The sequence below is a fragment of the Bactrocera oleae genome, chromosome 2, assembly GCF_042242935.1.
Source record: "Bactrocera oleae isolate idBacOlea1 chromosome 2, idBacOlea1, whole genome shotgun sequence".
Lineage (NCBI taxonomy): Eukaryota > Metazoa > Arthropoda > Insecta > Diptera > Tephritidae > Bactrocera > Bactrocera oleae.
Window position 1 is genome coordinate 51,398,251 of NC_091536.1, and position 16,066 is coordinate 51,414,316.

General features: G+C 32.6%; 1 long non-coding RNA gene across 3 annotated transcripts in view; it reads left to right on the top strand.

Moving 5' to 3' along the window:
- LOC138859019 (uncharacterized) overlaps positions 1 to 16,066 on the top strand; it is a 209,338-nt gene that overhangs the window by 58,655 nt on the left and 134,617 nt on the right. Inside the window, exon 1 of one of the 3 annotated variants that reach the window (XR_011398055.1) lies at positions 8,887 to 9,411. The exons of 1 other annotated variant lie outside the window; for it this stretch is intronic. This is a non-coding gene — a long non-coding RNA (uncharacterized lncRNA). Of the gene's footprint in view, positions 1 to 8,886; positions 9,412 to 15,079; positions 15,381 to 16,066 lie in introns of those variants that run through there. One more of the 3 variants, XR_011398056.1, reaches the window with a different exon arrangement.

The window sequence follows — 16,066 nt, forward strand, 5'->3', positions numbered from 1 at the left end:
TTTCCTTTCCTGTGCATTATCTTATAATAATCGTCTAATAATCAAACCTGGAATATAGTAGATAGAAAGTAGTTAGAAAGTATAAGCGCTTATACTTTTACAACTAATTACTTTCAAGTTTAACAAACAATGGGCAGTTTTTTTGAGAATATCGAATACAATTCACTTTCATTGTTGCTCAGTTGTGTAAAAAACATTAAAATGAACCAAATACGTAGCTGGGCAATTTGCTGTCAATTCTTAGATGACCTCGAATATAGAAAAATGTGAGGTCTCTACAATCGTCAGCAAATGTTTTACTTAAGGTGATTAAAAATATTATATGTTTGGCAGTGTTGCCGTAACGCGAGGCATTTAAAGCAATTGTAGCACCAAAAATGGTAACACAGTTTTAATCATATACTTACTGGAAATCCTGTCGCTACCATTTGTTTCGCTCTAATTCTAACTGTGGCCTTCCACAAACTAAATCTGAGGAACAACTAAGGCACAGGCAGATTGCTTCCCATCACTAATATTATATTACAGTTAGAGCACATTAAGGAGCGGGCATAGAAAATAACTCGTTTTTAATTTTTATTTATGAAGGCCATTTGAAAGAGTGAAATAATTCAAGAGTGATTGATAAAATTTTGTATGAGATTTTCAACTGTATTGTAATAATGAATATGGTTTCTTTTCACTTACGAGTTCAAATAGAGTATAAAAAGCTGACAGCTGATGCTCATTATAAATTGCTCTTCATTATCCTAATAATGAAATATCGCCGAAATCGTGAATGGATTACAATCAAATTTGGTATATTATTTTGGAGGTCATAGGCTCCTTTCGGTTTATTTCTATATTTTACTTCTCGTCAGCGAAAATTATACTAAAATCATGGAAGGGCTGATTGCATTAACTTTGGCATTGCTCAGGTATATTTGAGAACTTATTATCAAGTAATTTTATAAATATATAAATACAAGTATATTTCACGTTTTAAAATCCTGAATATCAGTTACATGAGGGCTAAGACAAGTCTCAGCCCGATTTTATCCATTTTAGGCACAAATATACACTGTTACTAGAAAAACACGCTTTCCCAATTTCATTAAAATAAGTAGCATATTGGCCAATATATTATACTTGTATGTGGTATGAAGTCAACTGAAAGTAACAAAATCTTTATATTTAGTATATGGGGGCTAGGGAAAGTATTAATCCGATTCAACCGATTTTTGACACAAGGGTATATTACTATAAAAGAAACATTTTACCTGAAGCTCAATAATATATTTCACAGATTGACCGATATTTTCGGCAAAAAGTCAGCCAAACGCACTTTTGTCCATATATTCTGTATGTGGAGGCTTGAACAGTTATGATTCGATTTCGAAATTTTTTGGGTGTAAGATAAAACACCACAATTGTGCAAAATTTTTGCAAAATTTAAATGAAAGCGGTGCCACGCATACTATTCGGTTTTGACCGCGGCTTCTTTAAAGCTCTCCCATACCATCTCGGGTGTAAAATTTTATGTCTCTAAAGCATTAAGTTATTGATTTATTTAGCTTTTTGTAGTTTCTAACAAAAACGTTAAATGGGGAGATGACGGGGTTATAATCATATTATCTATTTTATAGTTTTTCGATTAATGGAGTTTTGTGTGCGTGGTTCTATTACGCCCATCTACGAATCAATTATACGTCCTCAATTTTCATCAAGATGTTTATTTTTACTCAAGTTATCGCTTGCACGGATTGACGGATAGACAGTCACACAGATTTTAATTCGTCTCGTCATCGTGATCATTTATATATACTCAATTATTTTTAGGTGATACAAACAACCGTTAGGTGAGCAAAACTATTATACTCTTTTTATGGCCCCAGGGTGAATTATTTATCAATATATATACACATATATATACATCGACCTTCCCAAGCGACTTTTATGGGCTCTTGAAAATTCCGACTTTTTTGAGCCAAATTTTGTTCAGCGATGAGGCCCATTTCTGGCTCAAACAAGCAAAATTGCCGCATTTGGGACGAAGAGCAACCTAAAGATACTAAAGAGCTGACATTTCATCCAGAAAAAATAGCGGCTAGCATTGGTCCATATTTCTTCACAAATGATGCCGGTGAGAACGTTACCGTCAATAGAACCGTTATCGCGCCATGATAACCGATGATGCCTGAAATCGAAGCTCGTGATCTCGGCGAAATTTGGCTTCAATAAGACGGCGCCACTTCCCACACATCGCATCAATCAATGGATTTATTGAGAGAACACTTCGGTGAGCAGTTAATTTCACGTTTTGGGCCGGTCGATTGGCCACCAAGGTCGCCGTTAGAATTTTTCCTGTGGGGTATGTAAAGTCTAAAGTCTATGCGGAAAATCCCATCTCGATTGAGGCCTTCGAACAATACACGCGTGTCATTCGCCAGGTACCAGTCGAAATATTCGACCGAGTCATCTAAAATTGGACTCAACGGATGGGCCATCTGAAGCGTAGTCACGGCCAAGATTTGAAAGAGATAATCTTCAAAAAATAAATGCCAACAATTTTTTTTCGAATGATAATAAAAATTCCCCAATACATTCGAATTTTCCGTTTTTTGTACAACACTTTAAAAAATTAGGTCACCTCGAAATGGATCACCCTTTATATTTATATATGCATATCACCCAGTATTCAGTTTACATGCTGTGAAGAATCACAAGTTTTATTTAGCGGTGCATAATTCCAAAACATATGGATGACCCGAAGAAAAATTCATTCATGACGTTGGTATACCGTAGATATAATGGAAATCTTGCTTGCTGTTTTATTAATTTATATACAATTAAAAAAAGCATTTGAAACTTTTAAATTAATATTAAATTAATTTCAGTTGCTTACATTAATATACCAATTGGCAGAAACTGTACCGTAATTGCTTATAAATAAGTATTGTAGATATATCAAATTACCCATGATATATTATATATCTCATCTACAGTAGGTGTAATAATAATATTCTATATAATATGAGATATAAGTTATGCATACGCTAAATGTAGAATGTATGTATGTAATTGATAGTACAAACACAATACGGAGAGCATGAAAATATTCGTTATACCCTAAGAATTAGTTTGCAAAAGCACAATAAAGTATATACGAGGTGTGTTTAAAAAAATAAGGGGAATTTCTAAATGAAATCAATGACGAAGCAGACTAACTGAAACGTGTTATAAAAGGTTACGGAGCATGAATTTACGGATATGACGTTGAAACTAAGGCTCAATCGTCTTTATTTTATCCATCACCTTAGCAGCTGCTACAGACAAAGTAACCAATAACTACAGCCTATCACACTTCAGGTGCATGCATGTAGGTATATCAATATAATAAAAAAGTTTTAATAATTTTCTAATCCCGTGAAATTTTAAAATTCTCGATATTTACTGAACACACCTCGTATATGAAGCTCCTAATTAACTAAATCTATCAAGAACTTTGACATTAATTAAATTTTTAAATTTGAAGCTGTTCCAAAAAGTGCTACATAGATTTGTTAAATTATAAATATGTATGTTCATAACTATTTGTGTAAACTCTCCTCTACTGAATCAGTTGTGAATATGGAATAACAATTTTAAAGGGTTATACAAATGAAAGAAATGAATGAATAGAGGAAGCTTTGACTTTGCAAAAGCTTCAAGTGATTACGTACATAGTAGTCTCGAGCTGCTTCAACGTTTCCTATTAGTCATCCTTTAAAAAATACCCTGTTAGAAAGTGATGATTTGTATCTTACGAGTATTTTTTATTCACTGTCGCAACATTTGTAGTCTGTTCCCGTTTGGTTAATTTATTTTCTGCACACGAAATATACGAATTTCCTGAAAATTTGTCTTAAAGGAATCGTCAACAAACTGACCTTTTATTTTTATTTTACCGTCAAGTGCTTAAATATAAACATTGTTTTCGGCATATTATATAAGAAGTAGCACGCATTGATGCATCGATTCGAAATTCCTTCAAAATGTAGTGCTATGCTGAAAAATATCAAACCGGAGGTAGTTTTTGAAATTCACGCAACATTGTGCCACTTTGTGCACCACCATTGCTCGATATATTTCGATAACTGTGAGTGGAAAATTATGATGACATTAAACTCGTATTAAAACACATTTAGTTTACCCACAATACACACACACATTATTAAATCGTTCAAGAATGCTGTAGGGTCTAAACTGATTGCGACTTTGCGTACAAACATGCTATGTATATACATATTAGAAGATAAATAGAAAAAAATAAGCATACAGCCACCTAAGTAACCACCCACTTGTTTCGGCATTTTCGTATTTTATTCGCGTAAAAAAGTAAAATTCGCTTAGTTTAACATCGTTAAAGGTGTCGAAATCCGTATTGTATATAATTTTAGAGCAAAAGGCTTTTTATTTTATTTTTATTATCCTATGTCAGTGCAGCATTCATTTAGTCTTCATACTCAAACTGTTTCGGTCAATTAAGTGTTCCTACTTGTATTTCTTGTCTAAGGTATGTGCCGTTTCGTTTCCATTGTTGCGTTCAATAATCAACAATGTAGTGAGAAATTAGTATTAGTAAGACGTGAGTATGATAGTAAGATGTGTGAAACTATGGGCGGTGTCAGAAAAGTTTCTTCTACAAGTAAATAGAGGAAGGCGTGAACAAAATCTATCCATCTTTATTGTGAGATATTGATAAATAAGCGATTAATTCTCATATGGGTTTTTTAAGATGTCTCACTTGCCAAATTATATAGTGAGGTGCACAAAAATACATTAACTTCATAGCTCTTTAAAATAATAAAGAAGCTATTACCACACATTGAAGACAGTATTATAGCCATGACAAGAACGGGATCTTCCACAGGAACTATAGCTAAAGAGCATGAAAAAAGTCCACCAGTGATCATAAGAGTGCAGAAAAGCGACCTATTGTCCCCAAAGCACAAGCCAGGGGCCTCAAAAAAGTTTTGACGGATGCAGACGCACTTCTCATGATAAGACATATGAAAAGGAACAAGCACTTGACACCAAAGAACGCATTTATAGAAATAAAAAAACCTGTTAGTAGATGGATTGCAAGAAGAGCTAATCGCGACATTGCCCATCGTCCCATGGAAAACATTATTTCTAGCAACACCCTATGGTGACCATCCAAAGGAACCATGAAACAGTGAAGAAGGGGCCGTCATGGTATGTGGTTGCTTCACATGGTGGTATGTTGTACCTTTGCAAAAAATTGATGTAATAACGAGTAAAGAGACTATCTGCATATTTTGCAGACCCATATACCCGGTTTTGTGGAGAGCAGCCTTATCTTAAAGAAGAAGTCAAACTTCAATAGATGGCGACCCAAACCATACCTCCAAAATCGTGAAGTAATGGCTTGCCGTACAAAATTTCTCACTGATTCAGTGGGCAGCCCAATGTTCTAACTTCAATCTGATTGAAAATTTGAGGTCAATCGTGAAAAGAAGGTTAGGAAAATGCCGATCAACCCCAATGAATCTTGATGAGATTTGGCAGCGGATACAGCAGAAATGGAAATTAAATTCCAAATGAAATTTTACAGAATTTGGTGGAAAGTATGCCAAACTATGTAAAAAAAGTGTTTTATGTAATAAAGGGTTATGGACTTAATATTAGAAATTATATATTTTCTGAAAATTTCTGAAAGGTGCAAACTTGAGTACATGCGAGTTGTTTCAGTTTTATTTGTTTTTTCCTTAAGAATTCGTTATTTTCTTTCTTGTATTGTTAGCAATTTTGTTTATAATTGAACATGAACTAAAAGAAAAAAATATTTTTAAATGCACAAACTTGTACTCATTTGTGCTTCCCACTGTATATACTATGTTAAAATAGCAAACGGAGCTATCTAAATTTAATAGATCTAAAGGAATGGTCCTTAGGGTTGATATTAACTTTGTAGTAAAATTCAAAGCTCATGGCGTAATAGTCTTTGTAGATGTGTCAATAGTCGAATTATATGGAAGTCGTCAGATTATCAGAGAACACGTGTACCAGGTTTGAGAAATCTATGTATTAACATAAGCTGTCGCTTGAATGGACAACGTCATTAACAAAGAGACATAGATAGTATTTGCGAAACTCAGTTTATTTACATTTATTTTATCAATATAAACGGCAATTGCTTCTGCGTCTTACAGGTATTTTTTAAATGCTTTTAATCCATCCTTGCTCCTAAACAGCTTGGAGTGGTGGATGAAAATGTTCGCACGCGCAGGAACATGGAATAGTATATGATTTTGTCTTCTTTGTGGGAGGATCTGTTTATCTTATGGCCTGGGTACTTCTTTAGACAAAGTAATTTATTTAATCAACAATGTTTCAAAGCAACAAAACTTTAAGTTCTATTTTCAAAAATTGGTCTATTTTAAACCGGCACTGTGTGAAAGAATTGCATTGGAAGTTGTGAATTGATTTGATATTCTGAATGGAAAAACAAAGGAAGTGGGCTTTATGCCAATATATGTGAAATCAATCGTAATTTAATATGTGTGCGGTTGTTTGATATAAGTAAAGCACATTCCACTCATTAAATTTCAACTTGAAATCGCAAGTGCTACATTCCCGGAGTCAAACATTAATAAAACAGATGTCGCCAAATTCCGATCCTGGGAGCTTAACAACAGTGTTTCCAGGAGTGGCTCGAAAGAGTAAAAGTTTACCCACCACCTGCTAATACGAAACACTACGATCGAAACGGGACGTTTGGTGAAACGGACGTTGTAGACTATGCAAATCTGGGATTCCATTGCCTAAATACCTTAAGTGTCGTGTTCGTCTTTGCTACAACAACAAGAAGACTGTTTTTTAAGTTTTCACACATAAAAAAATAATAAATGAAACAATTTAAATAAAGCTTTTTCTCATGAAATTAAAATATTAGTTTTATAATTTTTGTATACCACCTTTGCCCAATGTTGTTCACAAGCAACTTTCGGTACCGATCATAATAAAAGGTGTGGCAATATAAAATTTTGTTTGTAAGCTTTTTTTGCCATAATTTTCTAGTCCTAATAGAAACAAAATCTTTACACCCACAGAATAGTTTCATACACTTACATATAAAAAATAATAACTGATATTTAATTTTCATAAATATTTACACATGTATATACGTATAGATGTAGTCATGCATAAATATCAATAGAATGAACAGTCATTAAAGATTTGCTTTGTACCTGCCATAGATTGAAAAATCGAAAAAATTTTGTTGAGATATAATACTGATATATAATATAATACTATGCTCTTAACAGATAAGATGTGTGTAAAAGTTTTTGAAAAAAAGTCGAATTAATAATTATTGTGATTTACATGCCTTTAATAATTGTTGTATTAATATGCTGCCCTAAGTATAGCATTGGCAAACAAAATTAAACTTTTTTGTTTTAGGAAGTTTCTAAACTGTTTTTTACTAATTTGAAGTTGCAGGTTTCAAATCAAATTTTAGTTTCTTTCTAGCAGTTTTGGTGCGGTTTGTCGTGACTATATGTTTGCCTTGTAATGCATGTGATTCTATAAAAACAGTCTATTTGTGATGGAGGAAATAAAATACATAGAACATAAGTGGCTAATATGTGCCGATCTTAAAACGGTAATTTTTCTTTTGGATCAACAAGGAGGATATATCAAATACCCCTGATTTATGTGCTTATGGAATAGCCGAGCCAAGACAGAACACAGGACTAAAAAGTTTGGCCTTTGAGAGTGAATTTTGTATCGGGTAGTATGAATGTCATGAATGCCCCTCTAGTAGCCCCCTCTAGTAGCCAGGGATCTCCTCTTCATATAAAGTTAGGTCTGATAAAACAGATTGTAAAAGCTCTAAACAGAGATGGGGAATGTTTTGAATATATATCGGTCAAATATTTCCGAAATTGAGCACAGCTTGTTTTTGTGCGGTCCTCAAATTAGGGAACTAATAAAGGACCATCATTTTACTGATTGTATGACAGATAAGGAGAAATCTGCATGGATTGAATTTATTTGGATTGTGAAAAATTGCTTAGGGAATAAAAAGTCTCCAAACTACATTTAACACATTGAGCAGCTAAAAATATAATATGTTCATATTTCGAAAACTAGAGCTGCTAGAGAAAAACTGGCTACAGAAGAAATCGGGTAAGAAACTTTATAAAACAAAACTACTGTCTCCCAGTGTATTAGTTCTGCTCACTTAACGGAACATCTTAAACGAATCGAGGTAAATATCCTATTAAAATAAATTAGTACGAGTTGAGTTGATTTCAGATAACTTAAACAAAAAAAGCGATATCATGATATAATGAAGTACACGTATCCCCTGTCTCTCTGAAGAGACTGACATTGCAGATGGATAAAATCTGATCATTGCCACTGTTACATAATGCCGTTAATTGCAAAATTATAATTATGGTAAAAATTTTAGTTTTCTAACTGACCTTTAAAACATTACTATTAGTAAATTGCTTAAAAAAAATAAACGGTACACTAATTCAAATAAATATAATATATATGTATATTTAACAGAAACCTTGAAAATACTTTTAACAGAAACATTTTTTCTGATAGATATTTTAGAATTTTTCAAAATATTTTCCGTTGACTACACATTTGCATGTTTTTATATCTTTTTGTTCGTATATATAAAAGTGTGCAGAGAATTCAGTAACTGAAATGTAATAAGCAAATCATGTAAAAAAAGTAGTTTAATACGGCTGTGAGCTAGTTTGAGTATGTGTGTATTGATTTTGTTAGCCATGATATAAGAGCAAGTAGATTTGGTGAGAACCAAGAGAAAACGAGAATATAAGATTCGAGCTTTGCGCATTCTGCAATTGTGACTGACAGCAATCAGATTGCTCATGGGTCAGGGCAAATGGGGGGTTACAATAGTCAATATTCTAATCAAGCCGTTGTACATTGCTGGATCGGTGATTACTTGAATTTAATTAAATAATTTGTGAGTTTTCATTCATACCAAACGTAACCAAACGGTTGTGAAACGTTAAGAACTGCTAGCGAGTGAAAATCGGGTTTGTTGCAGTTCTGTCACTGGAAAATGAATGTTGTTCTTTTTCTAAAAAATAAATGGAACAGCTTTTAAATGCTGAGGGATGAGTGCTGATATTTCATTTCGATACAACTTTGGTCCTATACTGGCGTTTGCGCACTCAACTCGCGGAGAGACATCGCAGAGGTTCAGACGCTGATTCGTTCACCGTTTCAGTTATCACTAGCCGGCGGTACTTAAGGTCTCCATCGATTTCATATAAAAACTACGTTACGCCTTCACGAATCATTGTTACCACGAGAATGCCACACAGTTATAAAGTGAGCAGTCAGTGACAAGGGCTGGTGCGCATGCAACAATGTCAGGTAAATGAATGAAATACAGCAAGCTAGAGCAAAAGAGGTTTCGACATCGAAGCCATTGTACCGTTGCCATGGCAGCGGCCACAATATATATTTATACCAAGCCATGGGACTGGGCTGAGTGAGAATGAAATGGAATGAATTTCAAACATGTGTGAAAGAACAGGATGTAGAGTTGTGCGACGCCATTATAGTTCCAATTAGAAAATACGACAGTGTGTGCCAACTCAACAGTGCCAATGAAAATTAGCTTGTGACGTCTAGATGTCCATATTTATTCAAGAATTGTGTTTACAAATATGTACCCAAGAACACAATTGTTCATTTATAAGGGTTAAAACACACACAAAACGGCACAAGTTGCAAAAAAGTTAACGAGAGTATTGAAAAACTTAACGAATGTAAAAAAGCGAGTAAATTTTGATAGTCAGTAGTGTAGACAGAAACCTTAGTAGGTGTGTCTTAACTAAATACCAAAAGAAAAAAAAAGGAATATATAATTAAGAATTCTTAATTCGAAATATGTTCAAGTCGGTGGAATGAAAGTATTGCCCATTTTCATGATTTATGTACATTTAAAGAACGGATAATGAATAATACTGTATACGTATTTACATACTTATATGTACATACATATTTACGAAGTAACATACATGTGTTTTTAAACTCCGAAATATGTGATGTGCTTTGGAGCAGGTCTAAATTATTGTTAATAAAAATATGTAGCTCAATATTTGTTTCTCACTATTGAGCAATTATTGCATTTTGTTGTTGTAAAAAAATTATTTGAAGTCTAAATTTCATCGATATTGGTGTTAGAATTAGAAGATATTGAATGCAAATTCTTATTATAAGGTAGCTAATTTTATAGAATAACAAAATCTGAAATTCTTCTAATTAATTTTTGGATAAAAGGCAAATGTCTATTGTAGCCATTCGACTTCAGTCGATGTCTGGGACAATAAATAAGCTATGCAAAAGTTAATTGCTATTAAACATAGGACGTTCACTTCACAGATAATTCTGTTAGCGACTTTCATCATTTTAAACCAAATATTTGCTTTTACGAGTCATAAATTCGTATGTATGAGTAACCAAAAAATTACAAAATCTATGTTAAACGTTTTTAAATCAAAATAGTATTGGTCAAATATATCATAGACAATTTTTTTTTTTTTTTTCTATAATATTAGTGCTTCAAACGAGTATTAAACTGATTGTACCAAACAGTTGTGTTACATTTGCAATATATATACAATTTTTTTTTACTTTTTCAATAAAAATATATAAATAATTCGATGGTTGCCCACAAATAAAAAAGTTATACTTTAAGAATGTAAACATACACCAAACTGTCGCCGACGACCGTACTCACAAATACTAACGCACATATTAGTGCTCTTTCACTTGAAAGTGTGCGTGCGATTGAGAATGTGTAAGTGGCGCTCTACTATCGTAGTGTAAGTGAGTAAAAACTGCACTTCTCCACTCTCTTTAATAATTCTCTTCAGAATTCTATATATCTCTTTAAAATAGTTCGCTTTCAAATTGCAGTCGCTCCTTTATGCACCTGTTCATCAGAAATATTTCATACCTCAAAATGTAGCGTTAAATATTCAAGAAAATCATACAGTAATATAATTTGATGTTAAGTGGTTATTTTGCTTTATATCTAAATCTGCAATTTAATTTAAATTACATATATTTATGTATGTATGTATGTGTGTATATGCTACGAGTATACTTGGGTTAATTTTTTAAATTTCTGGCCTAACGTCCAGTGCGTATACCTATGTATATTCAACTACGCAAATATCGGCTTGACTCAAGTTATTATTCCTATCGACGCACCCAACCACCACTATTGTGCTTAATCGAAAGGAGAACGTCGAGAAAAGTAACCCCTAAATTATTATTATATTCAGTTGTTTTGCTCTTTTACAGCAAATAACCAAGTCTCACTGTATACATTCATGCAAAACCTATTTGAGCAAATGTTGGCGCATATGCAGTTTTTCACATATAAATACATATAGGTACATACTATGCACATACATATATATGTTTAGCCAATGCAATAATGCCACTCGCCTTATACAAAATCTTATTAGATTTTATAAGAATACCCCAGACTCCTACCTTCTTTTCAAATAAGATATTACCGGTTTTCTGAAGGATGAGACAACTTCCAACTATAATGCGACATGAGCCGATATGTCATGACTTCTGATCGATCCTCACTATTTACAACCAAATATAGGGCCTATGATTTCTGATCCGTAGTCACCTTTCCTTTTCATTTCCCTCCACCATGCTAACTTAACCCCTCTCATTTCTGGGGGCCAACTTTCAACTTTCAACATTCCTGTATTCTGCTTTTTATGCAACATACTTGTGCAGTTGTTGAAGACATGTTGAAAAGTAGATTTTAAGTTTCTTCTTTCAATATATATGACAGACAAGACGTCATGTGTGTATATATATACATAAGTAGATTTTTGTTGTTTTAAAATTTCTATTTTAGGATACAAATGTATCACATGCAATAAAAAGTAATCTTTCGGAAAGGCTTATACTGGATTCCAATTAGCAACAGTTTTATTCCATCCTCTACTTGAAAATATAAGTATGTCTAATCGAGAAGCTGGAAAATAGCGCTACCAATCAGGTATTATGCGTATAATTATATATTTTTTTTTTACTTATGAAATATTTTGGGTTATATAATGAATTCTTCTAATTTTCATTGTTGTTCAAAATTCATCTGAAAGGCCACCTATTTGATAAATGATAAAGTTTGCTATCGACTAGAGAGTGATTAGATAAGGGATTTTCTCTTATCTGTAATGCTAGAGAATTTCTCGAGAAATTATTTTTAAAAAATATTTCTCAAAAAATAAAACATGAGATTCCAATCAAGAACATATTAGTTCATCAATCGAATTCTAGTTTACCACTCTAAAGTAAATCTAATTTGAATTTTAAACACTGTCCACTTCAAATACAAATTCTATCTTGTTAGTTACATGAATTCTAAGTGGTTTTTTATTTATCCAACCAATGTTGTGATAGTGGTTTAATGACGCTGGATGCAAAGAGCAACTTCAATTCGCATGTTAGTGATGGACCCTTGTCTACTGCTCCTAAAATATTGAATTAAACGATGTTCTGAGGAAGTTATCAACGTATATTTTTTTCCTATTATGCCCAGGGGTAAAAAGGTCGGAGCCCCCTCTTTTCAGTAGTGTTTCTAATACTTTATAAATTTTATTAACTATCTTCCCTTATACTATTTCAATATTTTTGAAGAATAAGTCAAATACGACGTAGTGAACAAATTTCTTTTGTACGAATTTGAAAAGAAACATCTCCTTCAAACAATTATTTATCGATCTAAGTAATGAAAAATCTGTGGACTATCACGATTAAGTTTTTAAATATGCGGTTTGAAATCCTCCAATCTTCAAATATTTGGAACTTAGAAGTGAGCTTTGGCGGCAGCGAATGCATTGATAATAGTCTGTAAATTTAACTTAGTGGCTAATTTTGCCAATAGGAAAAGAGTAGCTAGTCTTGAAATCCTGCCCAATGATGAGCATGTTCGATGAAAATTTTTTACCCTTGAAACGGGTAAAGTGCAATATATTCTCAAAGCGATGCAAATATTTAAGAAAAGTTTTCCTAATTTTCAAATATTGATGCCATTATGATGAATGGAGTATGACGGGTTTCAAAATTTGCATCGTAAACGTGCCTGAGGTTAAAAGCTTCATTGGACAACTTATCAGATACATCGACGGCATCGATTCTGTCAGACCACCTTCGATTAGAAAGACAGTGAAGTGAATTAGGTATTTTGGATTTCAGAATTTCTCAACGTTGTGTGCTGCTACTGAAAATATTGAAACATTTTTGAACGACATCAAAAAAAGTTATTGCTCGAGGACAGCATTCAGCCGAGTCGACTCCAGCCAAATTCAGAATGTGAGCACCACGGAGCGAAAGAACTGCATACTTATTTTTACGTTGGATTTGATTTTGCGCTCCTACATATTTCTCGCTCATATTACTTTTATGTTTTGTATTTATGTCAAATTAATGCGGCAATACCTTTGCCGGTTAATCTACAAAAGTGGAAAAATGTTACTTTATCGGTAATCACAACGTTTAAATAAATGTTCGAATTAACAGCTTATCAAAAGAATTCTAATATTTACTAACTAATTTTAAATATAAAGTTAATTTTTAAAGAAATACGGGCCCCTTCGAATACTTCGGGCCCGATGGAATCACCTCTAACCCTCTCCCACTGTAGGAATGTATTAGGGTGGGTATGTTGAATGTATGTAATGAATGTTTTTTCGTATGGTACTCTGAAAAATAGGTTCTTAGGCACCTCTAAGAAAGAAGGACCAAATATGAGCTCTTAATTGTAACGGGAAGGTTTTCCGCCTTACAGCTTTCTATTTTTTTTTATTACCATATAGAAAAATTCAAATCTCGCTTCCGACTACTTGAAAAATATCTCGTTTTATAATTAAACATAAACCTCCCCTTATTTTAAGGCAAACTTTTTTTAAAATTAATTTTATAACTCCGTGAAAAAAAATCATAAGAAATCGGAAAACTCATAGTTTTTAAAAAAAATATACTGCTCTACAAAATGGTCTATATTTTTTCAGATAGTTGGAAACGATTTTTGAATGTTCTGTCTGATAATAAGAAAAAAATAGAAAGCTTATGTTTCAAAAATATATATTCAATTATACTCGTATTTCTGTATACATTTTTATGTTATAGATTCCTTACAAAAAATATTGCAGTACAAACACTGTGGGCAACTTTATACCAAATTGTATTTGCGACTGAAATCATATTTTTTAGTTCTAGTAATTTTGATTAGTAAATTATTTTTTATGTGTATTTAAATTCTTTTTTATCTTTTAATGATGTAAGTCATTAAATTATGTGATAAGATCTAAGAATGTTTTCATCCGCATTGCATATTCATAAATTGAATATAGATCTTTCGCAATGATGTTGGTTATATCAACAATTCTGATGGTCATTTGAAAATATGAATTTAAAAGTTTAAAATAACTATGTCAAACACGTGGTATATAATTCGTTGTAATTTGAATTATAGATAAAAAAAAGTTAGTGATAATAGTTTGAGGGATAATATTGAAACAAAACTAATTTTCATGTAATAGAATTATCAAATTTATAGTGGGTAGTTTAGCTGTCAAATATATACTTAATATATTGTATAATAAATTATATTAGTGTGAACATGCTTTTCCCAGAGTTCCTAGGCGGAACATAGGGCCTCAACGATAATATAAAATTTACATCCGAAAATATAGTATGGTTGCTTGTTGATAGGCGTGCCGGAATGGCTTGTTTAAGCGATAATTTTGTTAATAAATTATATGTGCTACATGTCGTCAAGTGCGACGTAATAGTATGTACAACAAAAAAGACAAGTGCAGGGACAACAGTGGAATGACAAATCGCTTGACAGTAAGCAGTGAAACATAAATACAAAGGCGACAACTTCCATATACACTGTATTGCTTGTTTATATGCATAGAAACATTCATATACTTTTTCGTCGTAAAAATTATCGTTGTTATGTTTTTTTCTTTATTATTGTGACTTTTCGCATTGTTCTTTCGTAGTTTACTAATGAGTAATATTCGATACGCCTCTTTTCAATGGCGGGTCGAATGAAGCGTTATCATTGTTAGTACAGCTCATGCAACTGCCTGTTGAATGAATATGATATTTAGTATCTGCTTTGGAAAAACGAGCAAAACACGATAACTGATATTGTGGACGCAGAATATACAGTTTGCATTGGTTTTCAGCGCTCTGCTTTGTTTACGTTGATAATATCGGGTGCTTTAAATTGACATTATGAATTATAATGAAAAGCATTTACACCAAAAAAGAAATGTTCTATTATTAGGGTAAGTAATTAAAAATTTCTAACAATTTAACTTGGTGTTTTCAAATATAAAAAATAGTTAGTAAGTGTAAAACAGTTTAATTTGTAAATATATTGTAACTAATCCAGTGTTTAATATATTTCTATTGTTATGAAATTGTGTTACTTTTCAATTTACGGCAATTTATAAACAGATGTGGGTAAAAACATAATATATAATTGCGGTCAATACATTCTGCGTTACGAAACACTCAATAGTATCATTAAGTCTTCTTAGTTACTGTATATATGTATACATATAATCTGTTGCCAGTTTGTCTAAAGTAAATTTTACAATGAACCTGCAACTTGAACGCGCGTAGAATAGAAATAGCTGACAATGTGCAACTTCAAACAACAGACATTGCATGTCAGATTTCCACTCTGTCAGTTCGCGGGTATAAGTACAATTCTTTTAACAAGTACGTTGCTTATAGTAATAAAATATAGCCGCTGATTGACGTTAACCGGTAGTGACGGTGTTAGAAACTCAAACTTCAGACTATGAAATAAATTAATATATACTTTTCATGAATGTTAAAGATGTACAATAAGAATGAGACGAATATTTCACAAGGCAAGAAAGGCTAAATTCGGATGTTTTCGAACATTTTATACTATCGCAATTTTCGGAGAAATATTTTCAGGACGATAGAGTGAGGGAACAGT